Consider the following 17,748-nt stretch of genomic DNA (forward strand, 5'->3'; position numbering starts at 1 on the left):
ACATTGACCATACTCTCAAGCCAGGCTGGAATGCATCCCTCCTCGTCTTGAAAGATTTGCAGCCCAGTAATTCGGAGAAAACAAATAGGCCTAGCTTGGGTATTCTTCAAAAAGAAATGCTAGGCTACCTATTTTCCCAAAGAACTGGTGCATGAGCATTTAGCTTTATTTATTTATTTACTTATTTATGTTTAAGGGACCATGAGCATGTACCTGGGCCAGATTCATGTGAGAGCCTCCCTTCCAGTTAATTATGGGCTTCTTTATTGGGCCTTCATCAGTGGGCTGCATGTTATCAACAAGTGGAAATTGTGTTCCGAGTTTCAAAAAAAAAGAAAATGTGTTCCGTACAAAAAATAGTATGTGCTACGTACGGTACGGGGCACTAAAGGATCAAACCATGCAATGACTTCCAAAACTTTGTGTTTGTCGTTCTAACAACACATTTATTCAACCAACAGACGAAATATACCACTAATTGTACATTGAAAACAACAGCAGCAGGATCCAGAGCTGGGGGTGCAACAGAAGCAGTAGTGTATGCATCTAACTAACTGGCTCAATTAGACGTTATTATTTATTAAGCTGGGGAGATTGGCTGACGGCTTGAACCAGATGGGTGCTTGACGGGGGAAACTCCAGCCAGCAGGTCGAAGTCTGATACTTGCGACCCTCTCTCCTTGTCGGTGTCAAAACCGGCGGATCTCGAGTAGGGGGTCCCGAACTGTGCGTCTAGGCGGATGGTAATAGGAGACAAGGGACACGATGTTTTTACCCAGGTTCGGGCCCTCTCGATGGAGGTAAAACCCTACTCCTGCTTGATTAATATTGATGATATGGGTAGTACAAGAGTAGATCTACCACGAGATCAAGGAGGCTAAACCCTAGAAGCTAGCCTATGGTATGATTGTTGTTCTTCCTACGGACTAAAACCCTCCAGTTTATATAGACACCGGAGAGGGCTAGTGTTACACAGAGTCGGTTACAATGGTAGGAGATCTACATATCCGTATCGCCAAGCTTGCCTTCCACGCCAAGGAAAGTCCCTTCCGGACACGGGACGAAGTCTTCAATCTTGTATCTTCATAGTCCAGGAGTCCGACTGAAGGTATAGTCCGGCCATCCGGACACCCCCTAATCCAGGACTCCCTCAGTAGCCCCCGAACCAGGCTTCAATGATGGCGAGTCCGGCGCGCAGATTATCTTCGGCATTGCAAGGCGGGTTCTCCTCCAAATTCCGTGTACCTGTTGAATAATGTCCGGTTTTTTGCAAATGCAGCGCTGCTTGGCTTCTACGCCCAATAATGGCCATCTCCCACATGTCAAATGAATACGAAAAGTCTGGGTGTTTTTACATTCACACCCCTAGCCGCGTAAATGAGCTGCCTATTTAGAGGGACGAGGATTTAGATCCAAACCACACCTTCTCCCCTCCGCGAGTTTTCATTAGAGCGCATCCGACAAAAGGTCCATTCCACCATGGCCAGCCGTCGCAGCTCCTCCTCTCGCCCTTCCAGCCCTCGGCCTGGAGATTGGGAGAGATGCTCCATCCCGCACAGTGAGCTAGTGTCGCTTCAGACCAAGGGATTTCTCCCCCCAGCCTATATGGTCCCGGTTTGAGCCGGACTTGCCACCTATAATGGCGGAGAACAAGCGGAGAGCGCCCCCAATCCCTCCAAAGGAGAGCGGGTATGCCTTGTCCCTTACTTAATAAGAGGGCTCGAATTTCCAATTCATCCGTTTCTCCGGGGGCTCCTGGAGTTCTATGGCCTCTAGCTGCACAACCTCACGCCTGCCTCCATATTGCATATCGCGGGCTTCGTAGCCCTTTGCGAGCTGTTTTTGGGTGTTGAGGCTCATTTCACGCTGTGGAAGAGGCTATTCTGCCTTGTGCCCCGTTCTTAGGGGCGGTCAATATATCAAGTGGGCGGAGCCAAAGTGTGGCACATCACCGGGACCGGATATATATCCGGAACCCCAAAGAAGGCGTCCGAGGACTGGCCTTCGGAATGGTGTTATATAGGGGATGTCCCATTGCCGGATCCTGTTCGGATCGGTCTCCCTGAGTTCAACAGTGCTCCCCTGAAGAAACGCCTAAGCTGGCGCCCACAGAGCCCTCAGAGAGAAAGTGACAAGGACTTCCTTTACCTGATGGGCCGGATAAGATTATTAGCTCATTTCGGACTAACCATGATCGAAGTCATGGCCATATGCATCATGCGGGGGGTGCAACCGCTTCAGTATAGAGGCCACCCCATGTGGGACTTCAACGGGGAGGATGACGCCACCCGTCACGGCCGTAAGGGGCCGGACTCGGCTGCCGCTCTAATAAAGATCTTGTCCACTTTGTACAAGGGAGAAGAAGAGGAATTTCTCCGCGTCAACCCACAAGGTGGATTCACTATGTACAATCCTCCAAGTTGGGTAAGCGGACAATTTTACTTGCCCATCCGTTTTATATTCCCATCATTATTAAATATATACTCTAACGACTTCAACGCAGGAACTGCGCCAGGAGGTAAAGGAAATGAACAGCCCGCCTCCACAACCCGAGGATCCAGAATGGTCCCTCGATCCTACCTCCGAAGAGGATCCGGACTTATCTGTGGAGCTGATTGATGGGGTGTTTTATCAAGTGAGCAAGGACGATGCCTTGGTGGCCATTACGGCCAATTATCCAGGGCTACTCCTGGCCTCCCAGGTAACTGAGACCGGAGTCCCAGCACCTCGAAAAGGGATCCACCCTCGCGTGTTTTCAGTTTCCTGACAACAACCGTGTTTAGCAGGGGAGGTTCTTGAGACGGGAGGCCGAGCCTGCGGCGACTAGCCAATGGGGGGCTGCAGGGCCCCGTGGGGCGAAAAGAACTGCAGTCCGGACTGGGGCGCCGGCACAAAGGTATAGCGCACCCTCTTATTCCCAGGTGTTATTCCTTCAACGCATATTAACACTCGTGCTCTTTTCAGGACAAAAAGACCTCACCGGACTATATCCGGAGAGGCTGCCAATCGCGCCTCCACCAGCTAGGCTCCGAAGCCTGGTTCGGAGGCGGAGGCGAACACGAGGCGCGCACCGGACGCTCCTCTGACAGAGGATGTGGACAGGCTGTCTGCCACCAATTCCAAGGTGGAGAGTGCCATGAACCACAGGAGTCGCCGGATAGTTCTTCGCGACGCTTGTTTCTCCCAAGAGGCATTGGACGCCTTCAACTCGGGAGAAGCGTATCTCTGTGCCACTCAAAATGGTCTAGCCAGAGCCACAGAGCAATATGTAAAAGACATACGGGTGAGAAATTTTAATGGTTATATATATCAATAGCCCCCGAGACTTGAAACAGTTAGAAGAACTGATTTAAGGATCATTTACAATGTAGGTTCTTGCGGACAAGAATACCCAACTGTCCCAGGAGCTAGAAGAGTGCAAACCCCAACTTGAAGCCGCACTAGCCGCGACAGGGGAGCCCAAGGAGACCCCCTCTGGTAATATGTGCTTCTAAAACATAAGTATTTTGTGAAGTGCGGCATGTGTGCAAATCTGACAAATGAAATTGCAGATGGCGCCGGTTTAGATCCAGAAAGGCAACAACTCCTACGCCAGCTAAAGGCTGGTGAGAGCGTGCTGACAAAGGTGAGGCGAGAGAAGAACGATCTCCAAGATGCCAACACCAAGCTGGACGTTGAACTGAAAGATGTTCGTGCCCAGTTGTCGGACTCCATTAAGGAGAACCAACGGCTTCGACGCTGCATTTTTAGTAAGTGCTTGAACGAACCTTTGAAAAAGAGTCCAGCGAGGAAGCCGACTAACAAAGTAATGTATGTAGGTATGCTAACAGGTCGTCCTGCAGAGGAGATGCCCGGTTCTACGGGTGATCTTCTTCCCGAGCTCTCACAACTGCACGAGCGAGTTCGGCAGGTGATGCAAGGCGTCGCCCAGGCCTTGTGGCCATCCATCTCCATGCCCGAAGGCCTTGGAGAGCTTGCAGAGAAGCTGAAGGGAGCGCGGCGACGCTTCTGATTATGGAAGATATCGTCCTGCCGTCAAGGCGCTAGGAAGGCCTGGGCCATGGTGAAAACGCGATACACGAAGGCTGACCCAAACCACATGGCCGAGGTCGGACCTATGGGGCCCGATGGGAAGGAGATCCCTGTAAGCTTAGTATACGGCCAAGTAGAATTGGCCGCAAAGTATTCTCAGCAGGACTGTAAACTAGACACCCTGTTAGATGGTATTGAAGAGGAATACAATCAGTCAGAATGACTATGTAATTTTAATTGACATATGTAATGCCTTCTAGCCGGATTGTAGATCGTTTGTCATGGCCGACCTTTTCGCTTCGACCTCGGGACCTGACGGCCCGGAGTGTGTCCGAATACCCTTTCGGTTATATAAGAACCAGGGTATGGGTGGAGACCAGGCGTAGGGGTCATTAGTGCTTGAACAGACAAGTGCCCAACTAGTTATGTTATATTACATGGTTAGTAAGAAACATCTTCCAGGGAGAATAGTTCCATTAGGGGTTCCTTTCCCTGGGAGGCATGCCCTAAAGTGCATGTCCATTCTGCGAAAAAGAGACGCAGGAAAAAACATCTGGGGGCGCATAAATAAATAAGTGAAAAATCATCTTTAGTTCACCAACCGAATATTCCCTTAAGAACGCTAGCTTTTGGCTTCACCCAGTCTGAGGTACACATCCGGCTAATCCGGAAGTAACAATCGCAGAGGTGCTCCCTTTACCACCTAGCCAAACAATCGGGAACGTAGGGGTAAGCACAAGAGCCAGGCAACCCAGCTTGGCCAAAACTTAAGTCATATCGATGCATATAATGGTGAATAAAGGGTACATGCGGAAGTGTGACACATGTGTTGGGCATGAAGCCCGTATAAATAAGCTTCTGTTTAAGGAAGCCCCCAGGTTTAATGAGCGCGGATAGCGCGTCACTTTATGAGACTTTAAAGGCTATGAGAGAAAGGAAGGGGGGGAAGGAGAGAAATGTAAGACAGAAAGTATAAAAAATGGACAGAGGAAGGAGACGAACACAGAGTCCGGCGCTAGGCGTAGAATCTTCGGAGACGGGCTGCGTTCCATGGGTTCTGCTCGAGTCGGTTATCCGATGCATCTCGCAGGCGGTACGCTCCACCAGTCAGGACTTGGTCAATTATGAAGGGACCTTCCCACTTGGGCTTGAGTTTGTCCTTTTTCTTGTCCGGCAGGCGTAGAACTAATTCGCCAACGTTGTAATTTTTGGCCCGTACTTCTCCGCTTTGATATCTTCGAGCTTGCTGTTGATAGAATGCGGAACGGGCTTTTGCCACGTCATGCTCCTCCTCCAAGACGTCCAAACTGTCCTGCCGATCGAGCTCGGCTTCTCTTTCTTCGTACATGTGCACTTGAGGTGAGTCATGAATTATGTCGCAGGGCAAAACTGCCTCTGCGCCGTATACCATGCAGAATGGTGTGTATCCGGTGGTGCGATTCGGCGTGGTCCGCAGCCCCCAGAGTACGGAGTCAAGCTCCTCTACCCAGTGTGTATTAGATTCTTTAAGGGACCGCACTAATCTGGGTTTGATGCCACTCATGATAAGACCATTTGCACGTTCGACCTGACCGTTAGTTTGCGGGTGATAGACGGAAGCATAATCGAGCTTGATGCCCATGTTTTTGCACCAGAGTTTTACCTCATCGGCCGTAAAGTTCGTGCCGTTATCAGTGATGATGTTGTGGGGTACGCCGTAATGGTGTGCGACCCCGGATATAAAGTCTATCACCGGTCCGGATTCGGCCTTCTTAACAGGTTTGGCTTCTATCCATTTGGTGAACTTATCCACCATGACCAGTAAGTATTTTTTCTTGTGGGTTCCGCCTTTAAGGGGTCCAACCATGTCAAGCCCCCAGACCACGAAGGGCCAAGTAATGGGGATAGTTTGGAGGGCCGTGGGTGGCATATGGCTTTGGTTTGCAAAAAGCTGGCAACTGACGCATCGTTGGACTAAGTCCTGAGCATCTGCCTGGGCAGTCGGCCAATAAAAGCCTGTACGGAAAGCCTTGCTTACAAGGGACCGAGCTGCAGCGTGATGACCACCGAGTCCGGCATGAATTTCAGCCAGAAGGTTCCGGCCTTCCTCTTCGGAGATGCACCTTTGAAGGACTCCGGTAGTGCTTTTCTTATAAAGCTCTCCCTCATGGACTTTATAGGCTTTAGATCGCCGCACTATGCAGCGTGCCTCGTTGTGGTCCTCTGGGAGTTCCTGCCTAGTAAGGTAGGCTAGGAATGGTTCTGTCCACGGGGCGATGATGGCCATTATTACGTGGGCTGAAGGTGTGATTTCATCGGCAGAGCCTCCAATTATGTCAGATTGTTCGGTGTTGGGCAGTGCGGTTGAGTCCGGGCTATTATTGCCGGGTTCCCCTTCCCATTCTACGGATGGCTTGAATAGCCTTTCCAAGAATATGTTGGGGGGGGGGACTGCATCGCATTTTGCGCCGATGCATGCCAGGACATCCGCCGCCTGATTACTTTCCCGGGCTATATGATGAAATTCGAGCCCTTCAAACCGAGCTGACATTTTTAGGACGGCGTTGCGATAAGCTGCCATTTTTGGATCCTTGGCATCGAAGTCTCCATTTATTTGGGATATTGCGAGGTTCGAATCCCCGTGCACTTCTAGGCGTTGAATGCCCATGGATACTGCCATCCGGAGACCATGTAAAAGGGCCTCATATTCGGCTGCATTGTTGGAGTCCGTGTATATAATCTGGAGTACGTACTGAACTGTGTCTCCTGTGGGGGACATCAGAACGACGCAACCCCTAGACCGGCCAACATTTTGGAGCCGTCAAAGTGCATGATCTAGTTTGAATATGTGCCGTACTCTTTAGGGAGTTTGGCCTCCGTCCATTCTGCGATGAAGTCGGCCAAAACTTGCGACTTGATAGCTCGTCGTGGCTTATAAGTTAAGTCGAACGGGAGAAGCTCAATGTCCCATTTTGCAATCCGGCCCGTCGCGTCGCGGTTGTTTATAATATCGTTGAGTGGTACTTCTGAGGCTACTGTTATTGTACACTCTTGAAAGTAGTGTCGCAGCTTCCGGGATGCCATGAATACCGCATACGCAATCTTTTGATAATGCGGGTACCTCGATTTGCACGGAGTGAGGACAGTGGACACGTAATAGACCGGTTTTGAAGGGGGGATTTGTGTCCGTCCGTTTCTCGTTCGACGATGACCACTGCGCTCACAACCTGATGGGTTGCTGCAATGTATAATAGCATTGGTTCGCCAATGTTTGGCGTGGCCAGGACTGGGTTGTTCGCCAATATGGCTTTTATTTCGTCGAGTCCAGCCGTGGCTGCATCCGTCCACTCGAAGTGTTCGGTGCGCCGAAGGAGGTGGTAAAGGGGTAGTGCCTTTTCTCCCAAGCAGGAGATAAAGCGGCTTAGAGCCGCTACGCATCCGGTTAATTTTTGTATTTGTTTGAGGTCCTTTGGGATATCCAATTGTGACAGAGCTCGGATCTTGGCCTGATTTGCTTCAATTCCTCTACCGGATACAATGAAGCCCAAGAGCTTTCCGGCCGGAACGCCGAAAACACATTTTTCCGGGTTTAGCTTGATGTCGTATGTTCGGAAGTTATCAAATGTGAGCCTCAAGTTGTCTACTAGAGATTCGACATGTCTTGTTTTAACGACCACGTGGTCTACGTATGCCTCCACTGTTCTGCCGATCTGGTTTGCCAGACATGTCTGAATCATGCGCTGATACGTTGCGCCGGCATTTTTGAGCCCGAAGGGCATTGTGTTGAAGCAAAATGGGCCGTATGGTGTGATGAATGTCGTTGCGGCTTGGTCTGACTCTGCCATCTTGATTTGATGGTAGATGGAATATGCGTCGAGGAAACACAAAAAATCGTGTCCTACGGTAGCGTCGATAATTTGATCGAAGCGGGGGAGGGGGAAGGGATCCTTTGGGCAAGCCTTGTTAAGGTCTTTAAAATCAACGCATAGGCGCCATGATTTGTCCTTCTTTGGTACCATCACCAGGTTTGCTAGCCAGTCCGGATGTTTTATATCTCTGATGAATCCGGCCTCTAATAGCTTGGCTAACTCCTCTCCCATGGCCTGTCTCTTGGGTTCGGAAAAACGCCGAAGAGCCTGTTTGACAGGTTTGAATCCTTTTAGGATATTTAAGCTGTGTTCGGCCAGCCTGCATGGGATTCCTGGCATGTCTGAAGGGTGCCAGGCGAAAATGTCCTAGTTCTCACGTAGGAACTCTCGCAGTGCGGCGTCTACATCAGGGTTTAATTGTGCCCCGATGGAAGTTGTTTTATTGGGGACCGTTGGATGGACCTGGAATTTGACTATTTCGTCCGCTGGTTTAAAGGAGGTGGACTTGGAAATTTTGTCGAGTATCACATCGTCCCTGTTCACCATGGAGTGCAGCGCAGTCAGCTCCTCAGCCGCTAGGGCTTCGGATAGTGCCTCAAGGGCCAGTGCGGCTGTCTTATTTTCGGCTCGGAGTGCTATGTCCGGATCACTGGCGAGAGTGATGATTCCGTTCGGCCCGGGCATCTTAAGCTTCATGTACCCGTAATGGGGTATTGCTTGGAAGATTGTAAACGCTTCCCGCCCTAGCAGAGCGTGGTATCCGCTACTGAACGGGGCCACTTGGAATGTGACCTCTTCGGACCTGTAATTATCTCGCGTGCCGAACACCACATCTAGTGTGATTTTTCCTGTACAGCGCGCTTCCTGACTGGGGATTATTCCTATAAAGGTTGTGCTGCTTCGCTCAATGCGGTTCTAGTCTATTTCCATTTTTTGAAGGGTTTTGAGGGAGTCCTTGATTAGGGGGTGTTCGGGTAGCCGGACTATACCTTCAGCCGGACTCCTGGACTATGAAGATACAAGATTGAAGACTTCGTCTCATGTCCGGATGGGACTTTCCTTGGCGTGGAAGGCAATCTTGGCGATGCAGATATTCAAGATCTCCTACCATTGTAACCGACTCTATGTAACCCTAACCCTATCCGATGTCTATATAAACCGGAGGGTTGTAGTCCGTAGGAAATCAACTCCATACACAACAATCATACCATAGGCTAGCTTCTAGGGTTTAGCCTCCTTGATCTCGTGGTAGATCTACTCTTGTACTACCCATATCATCAATATTAATCAAGCAGGAGTAGGGTATTACCTCCATCGAGAGGGCCCGAACCTGGGTAAAAAACATTGTGTCCCTCGTCTCCTGTTACCATCCGGCCTAGACGCACAGTTCGGGACTCCCTACCCGAGATCCGCCGGTTTTGACACCGACATTGGTGCTTTCATTGAGAGTTCCTCTGTGTCGTCGCCTTTAGGCCCGATGGCTCCTTTGATCATCAACAACGATGCGGTCCAGGGTGAGACTTTGCTCCTCGGACAGATCTTCGTCTTCGGCGGCTTCGTTCTACGGGCAATTCGCTCGGCCACCTGGAGCAGATCGAAAGCTGTGCCCCTGGCCATCAAGTCAAGTTTGGAAGCTTAAACTACACGGCTGACATCCGAGGAGACTTGATCTTCGACGGGCTCGAGCCACGGCCAAGCGTGCCGCACTATCTCGAGGGGCATGATCTAGCTCTGCCCCCGAACAGTGTCTTGGAGGCCGCACACGCATCGGTTCTGACCCCTAACTCGGAGCCTATTGCGCCAATCGAGGATGAACGGTTGGACGTCACCTCAGGGGCTGCGATCCCGAAAACGATCGAGCCGAACGCTATCCCCGCACTCTGCACGACCTGTGACTCCGAGGATCTGGACTCCTCCCCGGACTCCGAACCCCCCGCGCCCCTGCCAATCGAATCCGATTGGGGGCCTATAATGGAGTTCACCGCCGCAGACAGCTTTCAGCATTCGCCTTTTGGCAACATCCTGAATTCTCTTAAGTCTCTCTCTTTATCAGGAGAGCCCTGGCTGGACTACGGTCAGCGAGGGTGGGATACGGACGATGAGGAAATTCAAAGCCCACCCACCACCCACTTTGTAGCACTGTTGACGATCTAACCGACATGCTTGACTTCAGCTCTGAAGACATCGACGGCATGGACGACGATGTAGGAGACGAACAAGAACCAGCACCTGTAGGGCGCTGGAAGGCCACCTCGTCATATGACATATATATGGTGGATACTCCAAAAGATGGAGATGGCAATGGAACAGTGGGGGATGACGCCCCCAAGAAACAGCAAAAGCGCCAGCGTCAGCGGCGCCGCTCTAAATCCCGCCAAAGCAAAAATGGTGATTCCGTCACGGGAGATAATACTACCCCGGATAGCGCCGAAGAACACCCACCTCAGCAAGATTCGGCACAGGAAGATGGAGAAGCCATCCCTCATGAGAGAGCGGCAGACCGAGAGGTCGAGGATGATAACTATACGCCTCCCTCCGAAGACGAGGCAAGCCTCGATGACGACGAATTCGTCATACCATCAGACCCCGCCGAACAAGAGCGTTTTAAACGCAGGCTTTTAGCCACGGCAAGCAGCCTCAAGAAAAAGCAGCAACAGCTTAGAGCTGCCCAAGATTTGCTAGCTGACAGATGGACTGAAGTCCTTGCGGCCGAAGAGTATGAACTCGAACGCCCCTCCAAGAGTTACCCGAAGCGCAGGCCGCTACCCCGATCAGAGGAGGAAGCACCTACATCACCAGCGCATGACATGGCAGACCGGCCACCTCGCGGCCGCGACAGAGAGGCCTCTCGGCCCTCCACCCAAGCCATGCCCCGACGCCGCTCAACTAAGGCACGGGAAAATGCGGCCGACCTGCGAGACATACTGGAAGATAAGGCAATACAAACAAGATCGATCTACGGATCGCACAGGCGCCCTACGGCATGTGACAATGATCTCCACTCCGGATACAACAAATCCGGCCGGGCCGAACACAACAGACATAGCTCTTCCGAGCTGCGTCGTGATATAGCCCAGTACAGAGGCGTCGCACACCCGCTATGCTTCATGAATGAAGTAATGGATCATAAAATCCCAGAGGGTTTCAAACCCGTAAACATCGAATCATACGATGGCACAACAGATCCGGCGGTATGGATCGAGGATTATCTCCTTCACATCCACATGGCACGCGGCGATGATCTACACGCCATCAAATACCTCCCGCTCAAACTTAAAGGACCGGCCAGGCATTGGCTCAATAGCTTGCCAGCAGACTCAATCGGTTCTTGGGAGGACCTGGAAGCCGCATTCCTCGACAACTTCCAGGGCACTTACGTGCGACCGCCGGATGCCGACGACTTAAGCCACATAATCCAGCAGCCAGAGGAATCGGCCAGACAATTCTGGACACGGTTCCTAACAAAGAAAAACCAGATAGTCGACTGTCCGGACGCAGAGGCCCTAGCAGCCTTCAAGCATAACATCCGCGACGAGTGGCTTGCCCGGCACCTGGGACAGGAAAAGCCGAAATCCATGGCAGCCCTCACGACACTCATGACCCGCTTTTGCGCGGGAGAAGACAGCTGGCTAGCTCGCAGTAACAACTTATCAAAGAACCCTGGTAATTCGGATACCAAGGACAAAAGTGGTAGGACACGTCGGAATAAGCAAAAACGCCGCGTTAACAGCGACAGCAATGAAGACATGACAGTCAATGCCGGATTCAAAGGCTATAAATCCGGTCAGCGGAAAAAGCCATTCAAAAAGAATACTCAGGGCCCGTCCAGTTTGGACCGAATACTCGATCGCTTGTGCCAGATACATGGCACCCCCGAAAGGCCAGCCAATCACACTAACAGGGATTGTTGGGTGTTCAAGCAGGCAGGCAAGTTAAGGGCCGAAAACAGAGACAAGGGGCTGCACAGCGACGGCGAGGAGCCCAAGCTGCCGAACAATAATGGACAGAAGGGCTTTCCCCCACAAGTGCGGACGGTGAACATGATATACGCAACCCACATTCCCAAGAGGGAGCGGAAGCGTGCGCTACGGGACGTATACGCGATAGAGCCAGTCGCCCCAAAGTTCAACCCATGGTCCTCCTGCCCGATCACTTTTGATCGAAGGGACCATCCCACTAGCATCCGTCATGGTGGCTTCGCCGCATTGGTTCTCGACCCAATCATCGATGGATTTCATCTCACAAGAGTCCTCATGGACGGCGGCAGTAGCCTGAACCTGCTTTATCAGGATACAGTGCGGAAAATGGGCATAGATCCCTCAAGGATTAAGCCCACAAGAACGACCTTTAAAGGCGTTATACCAGGTGTAGAAGCCAACTGTACAGGCTTAGTAACACTTGACGTGGTCTTCGAATCCCCGGACAATTTCCGAAGCGAAGAGTTAATCTTCGATATAGTCCCGTTTCACAGTGGCTATCACGCCCTGCTCGGACGAACCGCATTCGCAAAGTTCAATGCGGTGCCGCACTACGCATATCTCAAGCTCAAGATGCCAGGCCCTCAAGGAGTAATTACGGTCAACGGAAACACCGAACGCTCCTTCCGTACGGAGGAGCATACGGCGACTCTCGCAGCGGAGGTACAAAGTAGCCTTCTCAGGCAATTCTCCAGTCCGGCCATTAAAAAGCCAGACACTGCCAAGCGCGCCCGGAGTAACCCACAGCAGGACCGCCTGGCACACTTTGAGCAAGCGTGGCAATGCGGCCCCAACCCCAGCTTTCGCAACATAGAGAAACCAGTACCTCGTGTACATAACTACGCCCTTGAAATACCATGGGCACAGGGGAAGGGGTACAATAACGGCACGCCCAAAATACGGCTTAAAACGTACTAGGGGCTGCCTGATTCTTTTTTTAATTTTTTCTTACTTTCAGGACTCCATACTTCGGACGACCTGTTCGGCAATTCGACTGCCGCACAAACGATGCAAGATCCAGGGAGGTAGACAAGCCATGCCGCATTATGGAACTCCCAGGTGGTCTCTGTTACGAGCGGTATACCTGTTTTAAATACAATTCCGCGGCCTACCCCTAGTCAGGACATACTGAATAGTCCAATATCTTTTGCTTACCGCACTATTTGTATCGTTCGGCTTTGATAAATAGCCTCTTTGCCCTTAAAGGCTCATCTAGTGACGCGCCACTCGCGCTCATTAAACCTGGGGGCTTCTTTAACAGAAGCTTATTTATACAGGCTTCACGCCCAACACATGCGTCAAACTGTCGCATGTACCTTTTTCTTCACCATTATATGCATCGATATGACTTAAGTTTTGGCCAAGCTGGGTTGCCTAGCTCCTGTGCTTACCCCTACGTTCTCGATTGTTCGGCTAGGCGGTAAAGGGAGCACCTCTGCGATTGTTACTGCCGGCTCAGCCGGACGTGTACCTCAGACTGGGTGAAGCCGAAAGCAAGCGTTCTTAAGGGAATATTCGGTCAGTGAGATAAAAGATGATCTTTTTACTCATTTAATGCGCCCCCAGATGCTTTTCTCTACGTCTTTTTACGCAGTCCGGACATGCACTTTAGGGCATGCCTCCCAGCGAAAGGAACCCCTAACGGAACTATTCTCTCTGGAAGATGTTTCTTACTAACCATGTAATATAACATAACTAGTTGGGCACTTGTCTGATAAAGCACTAATGACCCCTACGCCTGGTCTCCACGCATACCACGGTTCTTATATAACCGCTATGGTATTCGGACACACTCTGGACCGTCAGGTCCCGAGGTTGAAGCCAAAAGGTCGGCAACGACAAACGATCTACAATCCGGCTAGAAGGCATTACACATGTCAATTCAAAATTACATAGTCATTCTGACTGATTGTATTCCTCTTCTATACCATCTAACAGGCTGTCTAATTTATAGTCCGATTGCCTGGTTCGTTGTGCTGAGCGCCTCCCTCGAAGGACCCAACTATGGGAAAAAGAGCGCTCAGGTTTATCCCGAACACCCCAGCACTAGTGGCACGGGGGCAGAAGCCGACGACTAGCCATCTCTCAATTTTGGATAAACGGCCGCACAAAAAGTAATATTTTAAATCCAATAAGCATTGCTTAGCGCATATGAACAAGTTTTCAGCGCACAGGATAAACACGAGCGAGTTCATTCAAATATCACATCCTTGGTACATTCATCCGCCACAAGGCGAGCACCTGCAAGAACATCCTTGTAGTAGTTCTCAGGCTTGCGATGCTCCATCCTCGGCGGCGGCCCGTCCTTTACAAGCTTCTCACCGTCCAGCTTGCCCCAGTGCACCTTTGCACGGGCAAGGGCCCGACGGGCACCTTCGATGCAGACGGAGCCCTTGATGACCTCGAGCCTTGGACAGGCCTCCACCAGCCGCCGCACCAGCCTGAAGTAGCTCCCAGGCAGGGCCTCTCCGGGCCACAGCCGAACTATGAAGCCCTTCATGGCCTGTTCGGCCGCCTTGTGGAGCTCGACCAGCTGTTTCAGCTGGTCGCTCAAGGGCACAGGGTGTCCAGCCTCAGCATACTGAGACCAGAACACCTTCTCCGTCGAGCTGCCCTCTTCAGCTCGGTAGAATGCGGCGGCGTCGGATACGCTGCGGGGAAGATCTGCGAATGCCCCTGGAGAACTCCGGATTCGGGTAAGTAACAAGTAGTTTACTTTTATATTTCTGCTTTGCATAAAGAATGCATTACCCGCTGCTATCTTCTTAATCTCCTCCAACTCTTGGAGGGCCTTTTGGGCTTCGGCCTTGGCAGACTTGGCAGTCTCAAGGGCTGCCGCGAGCTCGGACGCTTGGGTCTTTGACTCAAGCTCCAAACTCTCATGTTTTTTCATGAGAGCCTGAAGCTCTTGCAACACCTCGCCGACCTGAGCCCCAAGTTTCTCTCGCTCGGTGCGCTCCGTGGCCGTTTTCTTTTCGGCCTCGGACAGCGCCTGCTTGAGGGTCGCCACCTCAGTCGTGGCCCCTATAATAAGCAGTGCAATCCTGTTATTTTTTGCAATCACGCCTCTCTATAGGCACTTTTTCTGTAAGGTATTTCTTACCTTCTTTCTCCTCGAGCCGCCGCTTGGCAAGGCCGAGCTCTTGCTTGGTCTGCTCGAGGTCCTGCTTCAAGACACCCACCTCCGCAGTCAGTGCGGCGGTGGATAGCAGCGAATCCTGCATACGCATATTGACTCTTTTTGTTAGACTCCTACGAAATTTAATAGATCCTCTATTCGGCTTTTCTTTCCGAACGCCAAATAGAGCATCAGGGGCTACTGTCTATGTGGTTATATTTTTACATATTTTTACCTACCTCGAAGCCTATTAGGAGGCTAGCGCAAGCTTCACTCAGACCGCTCTTGGCGGACTGAACCTTCTGGATCACCGTACTCATAATAGTATGGTGCTCCTCGTCGATGGAGGCGCCGTCAAGCACCTCGAGCAGATTGTCCGGCACCTCCGGTTGGACGGAGGCCGCCGGCTCAGAAGGCTTGCTCCTCTTGGAAGGAGTTCGCCTACCGCGGTCCGGAACTGTTGAAGATTTCGGCGCGGTGTCCGGCAGAAAGCCAGACTTGGAGCCCTGGGGGGTCTTGTCCCCTTTACTCCTGGGGTCCGGGAGGTCGCCTTGCGGCTCCTCCAGGACCACCTCCTCCTACCCCGGAGCTCGTTGCGACGCCACTTCGGCGTCGTCCACAGTGCGGGGGGAGACAGCGGGCGGAACTGAGTTCACGTCCGATGAATCCAGGGAGCCGCTCGACGACTCGTTGAGTTCGGCCCGGGGCGGGCTGCATAATTATGTTCGACATTAGGGACAGCTGTGCAACAAAGGAACATCATGAGTTATTCTGATATCCGAACTTACGATTTCGCCGGACGCTTGGCCCTGTTTGGCTACTCCTCTTTGCCCTCTTCGGTGTTGGGGCGTAGTCCGGCGGAGGGGTCTTCCTTTTCCTAGACCCCTCGGCCTCCCCCGTTGGGGCGGCCTTCCTCTTCTCTCCTCCCTCCGCTGGGGGGAAGGGTTTTCTTCTTCCTCCTCGTTTTCGCGGGAGGAGGGCGTCTCGGACTCGTCGGATGACGAGTCCGACACCACCACATTATGGGCACTCTTTCAAGTCCCCGTGGCCTTCTTCTTCTTGGCCTTCTTCTCCGGCACCACATAAGGCACCGGAACCAGTAGCTTCACTAGGAGAGCAGGGGCTGGGTCTTCGGGCAAGGGAGCCGGACAGTTAATCGACCCGGACTTCGCCCGCCAAGCCTGTCAAAGGTAAGGGAGTTTAGATCCCGCATAGAGTCAAACTATGAAAAAACTTAACATCCTGTAGAAGGTGAAAATAGCTTACCTCGCTAGCGTGACGCTGCGAGCTGTATCCGCGGTCCTCGGAAGCGGATGTGGGAGCCTCGGCGCCTTTGGTTAGCACCTTCCAGACGTCTTCATACGTCGTGTCGAAGAGCCTGTTAAGGGTTTGGTGCTGCGCCGGGTCGAACTCCCACAGATTAAAGTCCCGTTGTTGACACGGGAGGATCCGGCAGACGAGCATAACCTGGACTACATTGAAGAGCTTGATCGGCTTGCTCACTGGGGACTGGATGCATGTCTGCAGTCCGGTCACCTCTTTTTCGTCGCCCCACAACAGGCCCGTCTCTTTCCAGGACATAAGCCGCGTGGGGGGTCCGGATCGGAACTCGGGGGTTGCTATCCATTTCGGATCGTGCGGCTCAGTGATGTAAAACCACCACGATTGCCACCCCTTCAGGGTCTCCACGAAGGAGCCCTCGAGCCATAGGACGTTGGCCATCTTGCCCGCCATGGCGCCTCCGCACTCCGCCTGGCTGCCGCGCACCACCTTGGGCTTGATGTTGAAGGTCTAGAGCCAGAGGCCAAAATGGGGGCGGATGCGGAGGAAAGCCTCGCACACGACGATAAACACCGAGATGTTGAGGACGAAGTTCGGGGCCAGATCGTGGAAATCCAGGCCATAGTAAAACATGAGCCCCCGGACAAATGGGTGGAGTGGGAAACCCAGTCCGCAGAGGAAGTGGGGAAGGAATACTACCCTCTCATGGGGCCTTGGGGTGGGGCAAAGCTGCCCCTCCTCGGGAAGCCGGTGCGCGATATCTTTGGACAAGTATCCGGCCTTCCTTAGCTTTTTGACATGGCCCTCCGTGACGGAGGAGACCATCCACTTGCCTCCCGCTCCGGACATTGCTGGAGAAGGTTGAGGTGGGAAGTGCGGGCTTGGGCGCTGGAGCTCGAGTGCGCAGGAGATGGATAGGCAAAGGAGGAAGAAGGCGTAGGTAAAAAGGTGGATCCTTATCCCCTTATATGGGCGGATGTGGTTGTGCGTCCCCACCAGCCTAGTAAAACTCGCTTGCCTCCCAAGCGCCGTGATAAATGGCGCAGTTGGGTTATCCACGTCCGTATTGATGAGAATCCCGTAAAAGGGGGTGCACGATCTCTGCTTTAACAAGACATGCCAAGGAAATCGCCTCGCAAAACATGCTGAGGTGGAAAAGTAAAAACGATTCGAGTAAAGGACTTGGCCGTAGTGTGATGTCACGCTGCGGAATACGTCAGCAGATTTGATTTGTGTTAATATTATTCTCTCTATGGCAATATGTGGAAGCTTATTTTGCAGAGCCGGACACTACTCTTGGTGTTTACAATCTTCTATGAAGGACTTGGAGGAGGAACCCGCCTTGCAATGCCGAAGACAATTTGCACGCCGGACTCGTCGTCATTGAAGCCTGGTTCAGGGGCTACTGAGGGAGTCCTGGATTAGGGGGTGTTCGGGTAGCCGGACTATACCTTCAGCCGGACTCCTGGACTATGAAGATACAAGATTGAAG

Source organism: Triticum urartu, chromosome 5A (genome assembly GCF_056163025.1).
Source record: "Triticum urartu cultivar PI428250 chromosome 5A, HENAU_Tu73, whole genome shotgun sequence".
NCBI lineage: Eukaryota > Viridiplantae > Streptophyta > Magnoliopsida > Poales > Poaceae > Triticum > Triticum urartu.